The 11,349-nt window shown below is 36.3% G+C and overlaps 1 pseudogene; it reads left to right on the top strand.

Annotated features, from left to right (window-relative positions):
* Positions 1-1,088: 1,088 nt before the first annotated feature.
* LOC119526810 lies at positions 1,089-4,585 on the top strand (annotated as a pseudogene).
* Positions 4,586-11,349: the final 6,764 nt, after the last annotated feature.

Genomic DNA, 11,349 nt, shown 5'->3' with positions numbered 1-11,349 from the left:
CTCTATATTTATTAAAGAAATTGTACTTCATAGTTTACATTTAGCAATGACATATTAAGCAGAAAAAAGGAGGAGGAAACACTCATCAACTTGTTTTATGATACTAATTTCTGACAAAAACATTATAGCAAAAGAAAATTACAGACCAACATTCCTCAAAGCATTAATGTAAAATCCTCAACAAAATATTAGCAGATTGAATCCAGCAATATATAAAAGGAGAACACATCATGATGAAGTGGGAAATGAACAAAAATAAATGACAAATGAAAACTGTTATTAATGGCAGAGGACATGATTATTTACATAGAATATCCCAAGGAATCTAAAGAAATACTAGAACTATTAAGGGTATCTACCAAATTTATAGTTTTCAAGACCAATATACCAAAATATATTAGCAACAGCTTGAAAATAAAACTAAGAAAAATTCCTTTTACATTATCTTTAAAATATTTGAAGCAATTAAGTTAATAAAAGATATGAAAGACCCACAGACTAAAAACTGCAAAAATTACTGAGACAAAGAAGACCCAGAGGAAGAGATACATCAAACTGTATTTTTAGCAGCAATATTTTAAGATTCTAATTTCCCCCATGTTAATCTATAGATTCAATATAATCTAACCAAATCCTAATGGGTTTTTTTTTAAAGAAATTGATAAAACTTCTAAAATTTGTGTGGAAAAGTAAAACACCTAAAATCACTAAAATAATATTTAAAAGAGAGAGAGAACAAAGTTGGTAAATTCACATGACCTGAAATCAAGTTACAGTAATCAAGACAGTGTGGTACTGGCCATAAGGATAGATGTATAGATAAGTGGAACAGATGAAAGAATATAGAAATAGACCCTCACACATATGCCAATAGATTTTGACAAAGGTACAGAAGCAATTTTATGGGGGAAGAACGGTCTTTTTGGCAAATGTTGCTGGATCATTTGGTTAAGCATGTGAAAAAAAAATAATTTTTGACCCTTAAATCACAATGTGCACAAAGAGATTTGGGGATGAATCATGGGCCTAAACATAAAAGCTAAAAACAATGAAGCTTCTAGAACAAATCATAGGCTATCTTTATGACCATGGAGTAAGCAAAATTTTCTTAGAGGGAACTCAAAAAGCATTATCCATAAAATAAGATTGATAATTTGGACTTCTTCAAAATTACAAGCTTCTGCTTGTAAAAAGCCCATTAAGAAAATTAAGGCAAACCCATTCTGGGAGAAAAAATATTCGCAAAACATATATATGATGAATGACTTGTATCTAGAATATATAAAGAACTTTAACCAAATGATAGAAGGAAAAATTGATGAATTGGACTTCATCAAAATTTAAAAAATTTTGCTCTGAAATTTTCATATATTGAAGATAAAAAGGCAAACTACAACGTGGGAGAAATTATTTCCAAACCACGTATCTAACAGAGGATTAGTATCTAGAACATACAAAGAATTCTCAGAATTCAATGTTAAAAAGACAGAGGAAGGTCAAGATGGTGGCACAGGGAGGTGTGGGATTTAGTTTCTCCTCTATGGCAGCTAGTAAATAGCCAGGAACTGTCTGGAACAATTGTTTGGAGGACTTCTGAGATCAGACACATATCATACACCAACCAGGAACAATCTGAAGGGCAAGACTTATCAACCACAGCACAGAACTGTAGTTAAATACTTTCACACTATGGAGGCTGGTGACCCTCCCCCACTGGGGCAGCAGGCTAACTCAGAGTACTCTTCTGGGTGGGAAAAAGAAGCCCTTACTACTAGGAGCAAGGGAAGGGGAGCTCAACCACACTCCAACTGGGGATTTGATTAACAAATTTGGACTGCTACCAGTTCTGAGCACAGATAAATTTACAAGACAAATAAGAAATAAACCCTGTATCAGTCCCACTCCCAGCAAGGAGAAGGTAGAGATGAGGAAAAATACATATATTTAAAAAATCAGAAGCTACTGGAGTTGGCTGAGCTCAGAATGCTGGAAAAGGGCTGTGCACTAAGAAAAGGGGCACACAGAGCTGGATATCAACTCTGGCTCTTGATTAGTGAACATGAGGAGCTGGGCTTGGCTCTGAGAACAGATTTTTTTCTTTCTTTTTTTTTAAGCAGCCCATTAAAGAAAGCAGCAGGCATTCTCTGTTTTCAGCCCTGCCCCAGGCAAGTGTGGGAGTAGGGCTGAATGAAAGACAAAGTAACTAGTCAGGTGAAGGAGATAGTTCCCTAGAGGGCATATCTTCCCCAAGAAATGGGTGGGGGCAGGGCCCAATGCTAGTGGTGGCTCCCACTCAGAGAATTTAGAACCCAGGGGCTGGGATATCAGCAGAAGTTTCAACCTACAAAAAGCAGAGTCCAGCCTGTCTCAAACACACTCCTGGCAGGGGAGAAAGGGGCCTGCTTGAGAGTCCTGTAACTTTATCAGCCTGCTGAAGAGTGGCTCGTACCCCTCTTCCCCCCCACAAAAAAAAGACAGTGGACAAGGTGCAGCGTAGATGGTGACTGCTATTTAGAGAATTCAGACTCCAAGAGCTGGAGAAAAGAAAGTTTAAGCCTGCCTTCAGCCTCAGCCTTTGTCTCAATTATGCCTTTGGCAGGAACAGGGTCTGCTGAGAATTAAAGGCACAGTACCACTTTAGACCTGTGAGGAACAGTGGGCTGAAATGCGCCATCTGCTTGGAAGAACCTTGCTGGGTTTCTTCACAAGAGAATCTGTGCTGGTTTGTATATACTGTGCCCCCCAGAAAAAGCCATATTCTTTAACACAATCTTGTAGGGATGATTTATTAAACTTTCTGATTAGGGTGTGACCTCTTTATTGTTTCCATGGAGATATGACTCACCCAATCAGGGTAATACCTTTGATTAGATTATATCCATGGAGGTGTTACCCTGCCCATTCAGTGTGGGTCTTATTAAATCACTGGAACCCTATAAGAGCTCAGACCGAGGAGCTCAGTGCTGCAGCTGAGAGAGACATTTTAGAAATGGCTGTTGAAAGCAGACTTTTGATAGCCCACAGTTTGCTTGGGAAAAACTAAGAGAACACCCCTAGATGTTTAGAGAAATGCCCTGGGAGTAAGCCATTTTGAAACCAGAACCCTGAAGCAGATGCAAGCCACGTGCCCTCCTAGCTGACAGAGGTTTTCCAGATGCCATTGGCCATTCTTCAGTGAAGATACCCTATTGTTTGGACACTTTCTTGGCCACAGAACTGTAAATTTGTAGCCAAATAACCCCTCTTTTATAAAAGCCAATCCATTTCTGGTGTTTTGCATAACAGCAGCATTAGCAAACTGGAACAGAACCTTAATACTGATTATGCCCCCTTCATGAGTTCTGAGCCTGTCTTGCCTGGGAAAACCTGACAGGGATTGATCCTATTTGGGGGCACCCTCCACCCAAAGCCAGACCTCCAGGTAAAAGTTGCTAGAGGTAACAAAAGGAGTGTTAAAAACATATAGAGGAGTAAATGGGTCAGCTGTGGCATCTGGGAAATGTGAATTTTGAAACCAGAAGCTGAAGCCTGAGAATGGAGATGAAGCAGAACTCCTCACTGTTCCTGATGGTTGGAAGGAACCAGCCTTTTTGAAAGAAGATAATCCCAGACGGCTCCTGGAAGAAAGTAGTTTTGCAACTTTGTTTCCAAAATATAGGGAGGCTTACTTGAAAGAATGCTGGCCATTGGTGCAGAAAGCCTTGAATGAACATCACATGAATGCAACCCTGGACCTGATAGAGGGCAGCATGATGATTTATACAACAAAGAAGACTTTTGGTCCATATATCATTATTAGGGACAGAAACCTAATAAAACTTTTAGTAAGGAGTATTTCATTTGAACAGGCAGTTCGAATTCTTCAAGATGATGTTCCACATGGCATCATTAAAATAGGCTCCTTAGTATAAAATAAAGGTTTGTAAAAAGAAGACAATGGCTTATTGGTCCCAAAGGATCAACACTGAAGGCACTGGAACTCTTAACAAACGGTTACATTATGGTTCAGAGAAACATGGTTTCAGCCATTGGACCTTTTAGTGGCTTAAAAGAGGTTCAAACAATTAGTCTTATATACTATGAAGAATATTCATCCAATTTATAACTTAAAACCTTAATGACTAAATGAGAGTTGGCAAAAGATTCTGAATTAAGATCACAAAGTTGGGAAATATTTTTGCCACAGTTCAAACACAAAAATGTGAATAAATGCAAGGAACCAAAGAAAAGAACTCTTAAATATATATATATATATACCATTCCCACCACCACAGCCAGAAAGTCAAATTGATAAAGAATTGGCTAGTGGTGAATACTTTTTGAAGGCAAGTCAGAAAAAGCTACAGAAAATGGAAACAATAAGGCTAAACAAGCAGAAGCTCTCAGGAAGAGAGAAGAGGAAAGAAACAAGGCTTTTATTCTTCCAAAAGAAAAACCAGGTGTGAAACCTAAGGAAGGTTCTAAGGTTAAAATTGATATGGCTGCCATCAAGGAAAAGGTTAAGAAAGCAAAGAATAAGAAACAGGGGGCACTTACAATGGAAGAAGTTAATCTTAAGATGGAAGCAGATGAAAAGAAAAAGAAAAAAGAAGTAACAGACCCCCCCCCCAAAAAAAAAAAAATCCCAAACTAGAACTTACTAAGTTATTTCCTTTTGTAAAGGATTTTGAGATATGAGGACATTAGTTGCCTTATTTGTAACAAATAATACTCTGGTATTTTTTCTATGATTGTTTTTGTTCATGAAACAGCATTCTTTTAAAATAAAAATTATGGAATTCTCCAAGTGTTTTTTGCAAAGTTTTGTACTAGAAAGTGGTTTGTATGTCTTTGTATATGTTGCATCCCATGTGTTCCAGGCAGGTTTTGCCTAAGCATGATTTTAGGAGCAATTCTTTAGGTTGTTTATGTCAAGATTTTGTGGATGGATTGTTGTTTGGCTTTTGTAACCATCCATCAAATCTAATGTCTGTTGCATTGGTTAATATTTTAAATATAATCATGTTCCAGCCAAAAAAAAAAAAAAAAATAGAGAGGCAAAAACATAACATAACAAAACAAACATCAGATAACATTCCCTGAGGAAAAGAGGGAATAGAAAGCTTTTTCCTGGGGGTGAAACAGCTGCACAAATAAAGGACAATCTCAAAAATCTTCCATATAGGCAGGGCAAGAATCAGAAAAATAAGAGCTGAAAAATTATGATCAGATAAACAGAAGCTAGGCTAGAGGTCTAGAATACGTTGAACCAAATGTCAAAGAACAATTAGAGAACAAAACCAAACAAGAAAACCCTAGACACTTTTTCCACATCTAGTTTTTGCTGTTTACATTCCTTTTTTGAGCCTATGCCTTCATAAGCATTTTAGCAAATATGTGTTGAACATTTCTGTTTCACAGCTAAGACAGAATCAGAGGCTACAGATACTGACTGCTGATTTATCTGTTTTCTTCTATTTCCATGACTATATCGACTACCTTTTCTTGATTTATAAGCAGAACCTGGAAAACTTACACAAATAATTGTTTTGTGGTTTATCTAGGAATAATACAGAAAATATTGCTGTTATTTTTGATGAAGAAAATAATTTTGTTCAGTTTATTTCAATCTAAATAAAATGTAAATTTTGTTTAAAAACAAAAAGAAAAAGAAAACCCTAGGCAAAAAAGGTAAAATGACCTCCAGAAAAAAAACAATCAAGAAAATCAGATACCTAGACACCAGCAAAAAACCATATGTCATACTAGGAAGCATGAAGATATGGTCCAGTCAAAGGAACAAACTAAAACTGCAGGTGAGATGCAGGAGTTGAAACAACTAATTAAAGATGTTCAAACAAATATGCTAAACCAAATCAATGAGTTGAAGGAAAATGTGGCAAAAGAAGTGAAGGATATAAAGAAGACACTGAGTGACCACAAAGAAGAACTCAGAAGTGTGCAAAAAAAAAAAAAAAAAATGACAGAACTTATGGGAATGAAAGATACAATAAAGGAGATGAAAAGCACAATGGAGATATACAACAGCAGATTCAAAGAAGCAGAATAAAGGATTGGTGAACTAGAGGACAGGAAATCTGAAATCCTAGACACAAAAGAACAGATAGGGAAAAGAATGGAAAAATATGACCAGGGTCTCAGGGAATTGAATGACAACATGAAGCACACAAATATATGTGTCATATGGTATACCAGACGGAGAAGAGAAGGGGAAATGGGCAGAAAGAATAATTGAGAAATAATCACTGAAAATTACCAAACTCTTATGAAAGATATAAAATTACAGGTCCAGGAAGCACAGTGTACCCCAAACAGAACAGATCCAAATAGACCTATTCCAAGACACTTACTAATCAGATTGTCAAATGCCAAAGACAAAAAGAGAATTCTGAAAGCAGCAAGTGAAAAGTGATCCATCACATACAAGAGAAGCTCCATAAGACTAAGTGCAGATTTCTCAGCAAAAACCATGGAGGTGAGAAGGCAGTGGTAGGATATATTTAAGATACTGAATGGGAAAAACTGCCAACCAAGAATTCTATACTTGGTAAAACTGTCCTTCAAAAATAAGGGAGAGTTTAAAATATTTTCAGATAAACAGACACTGAGAGACTTCGTGAACAAGAGATCTGCTCTAAAAGAAATACTAAAGGGTATGCTAGAGGCAGACAGGAACAGACATGAGACAGAGGTTTGGAGAAGAGGGTAGAAATGAAGATTATCAATAAGAGTAACTAAAAGGGTAAAAAGAGAGAGAGAGAGAAAAATAAGATGACATATAAAACCCAAAGTCTAATGTTAATGGATTAAACTCTCCAATCAAAACGCATAGACTGGCAGAATGGATTAAAAAAACAAACAAACAGGATCCATTGGTATGCTTTCTACAAGAGATTCACTTTAGAGCCAAGGATAAAAACAGGTTAAATGTGAAAGGTTGGAAAAATATATTTCACTCAAACAGCAACCAGAAAAGAGCAGGGGTAGCTATCCTACAATCAGACAAATTTGACTTAAAATGTAAAACAATTAAAAGAGACAAAGAAGGACACTATGTATTAATAAAAGGGACAATCCATCAGGAAGAAATAACAATTGTAAATATTTATGCGCCTAGCCAGAGTGCCCCAAAATACATGTGGCAAACACTGACAACATTGAAGAGAGAAGTAGACACCTCTACAATAATAGTTGGAGACTGCAATACTCCACTGTCATCAATGGATAGAACATCTAGACAGAGGATCAATAAGGAAACAGATCTTGAATAATATGATAAATGAACTAGACTTAACATACATTTACAGAACATGGCACCTCACAACAGCAGGATATACATTTTTTCTCAAGTGCTCATGGATCATTCTCCAGGATAAACTACATGTTGGGTCACAAAGGAGGTCTCAAAAAATTTAAAAATACTGAAATTATACAAAACACTTTCTGGGATTATAATGGAATAATGTTGGTAATCAATAACAGGTGGAGGGCTGGAAAATTCACAAATATATGGAGTCTAAACAACACACTCTTAAACAACCAGTGGGTCAAGGAAGAAACTACAAGAGAAATTGATAAATTTCTTGAGGCAAGTGGAAATGAGAACACAACATATCAAAACTTATAGGATGCACAAAGGCAGTGCTGAGAGGGAAATTTATTGCCCTAAATGCCTATATTAAAAAAGAAGAAAGAGCAAAAATTGAGGACTTAACTGCTCACCTGGAGGAATCAGAGAAAGAACAGCAAACTAACCCCAAAGCAAAGAGTAGGAAAGAAATAACAAAGTTTAAAGCACAAATAAATGAAATTGAGAACATGAAAACAATAGAGAGAATCAACAAAACCAGAAGTTGAGTCTTAAGAAAATCAATAAAATCGATGGACCCTTAGCCATGTTGACAAAGAAAAAAAGAGAGAGAATGCAAATAAATAAAATCAGAAATGAAAAGGTGGTACATAACTACTGACCCTGCAGAAATAAAGGAGATAATGAGAGGATAATATGAGCAAATTTATGCTAACAAACAAGACAACTTAGACAAAAAGGACAACTTCCTAGAAAAGCATTGTGCTGGTTTGGATGTATTGTATCCCCCAAAACTCCATGTTCTTTGATGCAATCTTGTGCAGGCAGGCGTATAACTGTTGATTAGACTGTAATTCTTTGAGTGTTTCCATGGAGATGTGACTCAATCAACTTTGAGTGAAATGTTTGATTGGATAATTTCCATGGAGTTGTTACCCTGCCCATTCAGGGTGGGTGTTAATTAGATCATTGGAGCCCTATAGAGGAGTTCACAGACAGAAGGACCTAAGAGCAGCTAAGAGTGACATTTTGGAGAGCAACTGAGAGTGACATTTTGGAGAAGTGCTGCATCTGAGACAGACATTTTGAAGACAGCCATTGGAAGCTGACATAGACATTTTGGAGAATGCCATTTTGAAACACAACCTGGGAGCAAGCAGATGCCAGCCACATGCCTACCTAGCTAGAAGAGTTTTCCAGATGACAACTGCCTTTCTCTAGTGAAGGTACCCTTTGTTGATGTCTTACCTTGGATACTTTATGGCCTTAAGACTGTAACTTTGTAACCAAATAACCCCCCTTTATAAAAGCCAATCTATTTCTGGTATTTTGCATTCTGGAAACACTAGCAAACCAGAACAAGCATCAACAACTGACACTGACTGGAGAAGAAATAAAAGACCTTAACAAACCAATCACAAGTAAAAAAATTAAATCAAAAACCTCCCAAGAAAGAAAAGCTCAGGACCAGATAGCTTCACATGTGATTTCTATCAAAAATTCATGAAAGAATTAGTACAAATGCTGCTCAAACTCTACAAAAATTGAAGAGGAGGGAAAGATACCTACTCATTCTATGAAACCAACATTATCCTAATACCAAAGCCAGATAAAAATAATACAAGGAAAGAAAATTACAGACCAATCTCTAATGAAAATAGATTCAAAAATCCTCAACAAAATACTTGCAAATCAAATCCAGCAGCACATTAAAAGAATTACACATGACCAAGTAAGTTTTATTCCAGATATGCAAGGGTGGTTCAACACAAGGAAATCAATTAATGTAATACACCATATCAATAAATCAAAGGGGAAAAACCACATGACCATCTTGATTGATGCAGAAAAGGCATCTGACAAAATTCAACATCCTTTCTTGATGAAAACACTTCTAAGGATAGGAATAGAAGGAAACTTCAACATAATAAAGGGAATTTATGAAATACCCACAACTAACATCATTCTCAATGGGGAAAGACTTAAAGCTTTCCCTCTAAGATCTGTAACAAGATAAGAATGCCCACTGTCACCACTGTTATTCAACATTGTCCTGGAAGTTCTAACTAGAGCAATTAGGCAAGGAAAAGAAATAAAGGGCATACAAATTGGAAAGGAAGAAGTAAAACTTTCACTGGGTGCAGATGACATGATCCTATATGTAGAAAATCCCAAAAAATCTACAATAAAGCTTCTAAAGCTAATAAACAAGTAGAGCCAAAGTGGCAGGATACAAGATCAACAAGCAAAAATCAGTAGTGTTTCTATACACCAGTAATGAGCAATCTGAGGAGGAGATCAAGAAAAAATTCCATTTACAATAGCAACCAAAAGAATCAAATATTTAGGAATAAATTTAACAAGGACATAAAAAACCTATGCACAGAAAATTATAAAACATTACTAAAAGAAATTAAGGAAGACCTAAATAAATGGAAGGACATACCATGTTCATGGATTGGAAGAATAAATATAGATAAGATGTCAATTCTACCCAAATTGATTTATAGATTCAATGCAATACCAATTAAAATCCCAACAACTTACCTTGCAGAGATAGAAAAACCAATAATCAAATTTATTTGGAAGGTCAGGGTGCCCCAAATAGCTAAACATATCTTGAGAAAGAAAAATGAAGTGGGAGGCCTCACACTACCTGACTTTAAAGATATTACAAAGCTACAGTGGTCAAAACAGCAAGCTATTGACATAAAGATAGATATACTGACAAATGGAATTGAATTGAGAGTTTGGAAATAGATCCTCACATCTACGGACAACTGATTTTTCATAAGGTGGCCAAGTCCACTCTGTTGGTACAGAACAGCCTCTTCAACAAATGGTGCTTGGAGAACCGGATATCTATATCCAAAAAAAATAAAAGAGGATAACTATCTCATAATTTATACAAAAATGAACTCAAAATGGATCAAAGACCTAAGCATTAGAGCTAAGACCATGAAACTCCTAGAAGAAAATGTAGGGAAATATCTTAAAGATCTTGTGGTAAGTGGTTTCCTAGACCTCACACCCAAAGTGCAAGCAATGAAAGAAGAAATAGATAAATGGGATCTCCTAAAAATTGAATAATTTTGTGCATCAAAGGACTTTGTCAGGAAAGTAAAAAAGCAGCCTACTCAATGGGAGACAATATTTGGAAACCACATATTGGATAAGGGTTTAATATATAAAGAGATCCTACAACTTAACAACAAAAAACAAATAACCCAATTAAAAATGGGCAAAAGATGTGGACAGACACTTTTCCAAAGAGGGAATACAAATGGCTCAAAAGCATATGGAAAGATGCTCAACTTCAATAGCTGTTAGGGAAATGCAAATCAAAACCAATTTGAAATATCCTCTCACAACTTCTAGAATGGCCGTTATCAAGAAAACAGAAAACTACAAGTGCTGGAGAGAATGTGGAGAAATAGGAACATTTACTCACTGTTGGTAAGAATGTAAAATGGTGCAGTTGCTCAAGAAGGCAGATTGGTGGTTCCTCAGGAAGCTAAGTATAGAATTGCCATATGATCCAGCAATCTCATTACCAGGTATCTACTCAGAAGAAGTGAAAGCAGGGACACGAACAGACATTTGCACACTGGTGTTTATGGTGGCATTATTCACAATTGTCAATGGATGGAGGTGGTCCGAGGGTACATCGACTGATGAGCAAAAAGGCAAACTGTGGTGTATACATAGGACGGAATATTGTGCAGCTGCAGAAAGGAATGAAGTCTTGAGACATGCAATGAGGTTAATGAACCTTGAGGACATTAGTTGAGTAAAATAAGCCAGAAATGAAAGGACAAATATTGTACGGTCTCACTAACGTAAACTAACTATAATGAGCAAACTCTGAGAATTAAATTTGAAAGTATGGGTTATAAGGAGATAGAAAGTGGGCAGAGATTGAGCAATCATTTAAGGAATACAGAATGTCCAATAAGGTTCATTGTAAAGGTTCCTAAATTGTAAGCTCTTACAGCAGTCACATTTACTCTTGAGTTTTAACTGTTATCTCTAAATTATGA

Source organism: Choloepus didactylus, chromosome 1 (genome assembly GCF_015220235.1).
Source record: "Choloepus didactylus isolate mChoDid1 chromosome 1, mChoDid1.pri, whole genome shotgun sequence".
NCBI lineage: Eukaryota > Metazoa > Chordata > Mammalia > Pilosa > Megalonychidae > Choloepus > Choloepus didactylus.
Note: the sequence above shows the minus strand (reverse complement) of the source record. Positions and strands in the feature narration are given on the sequence as shown.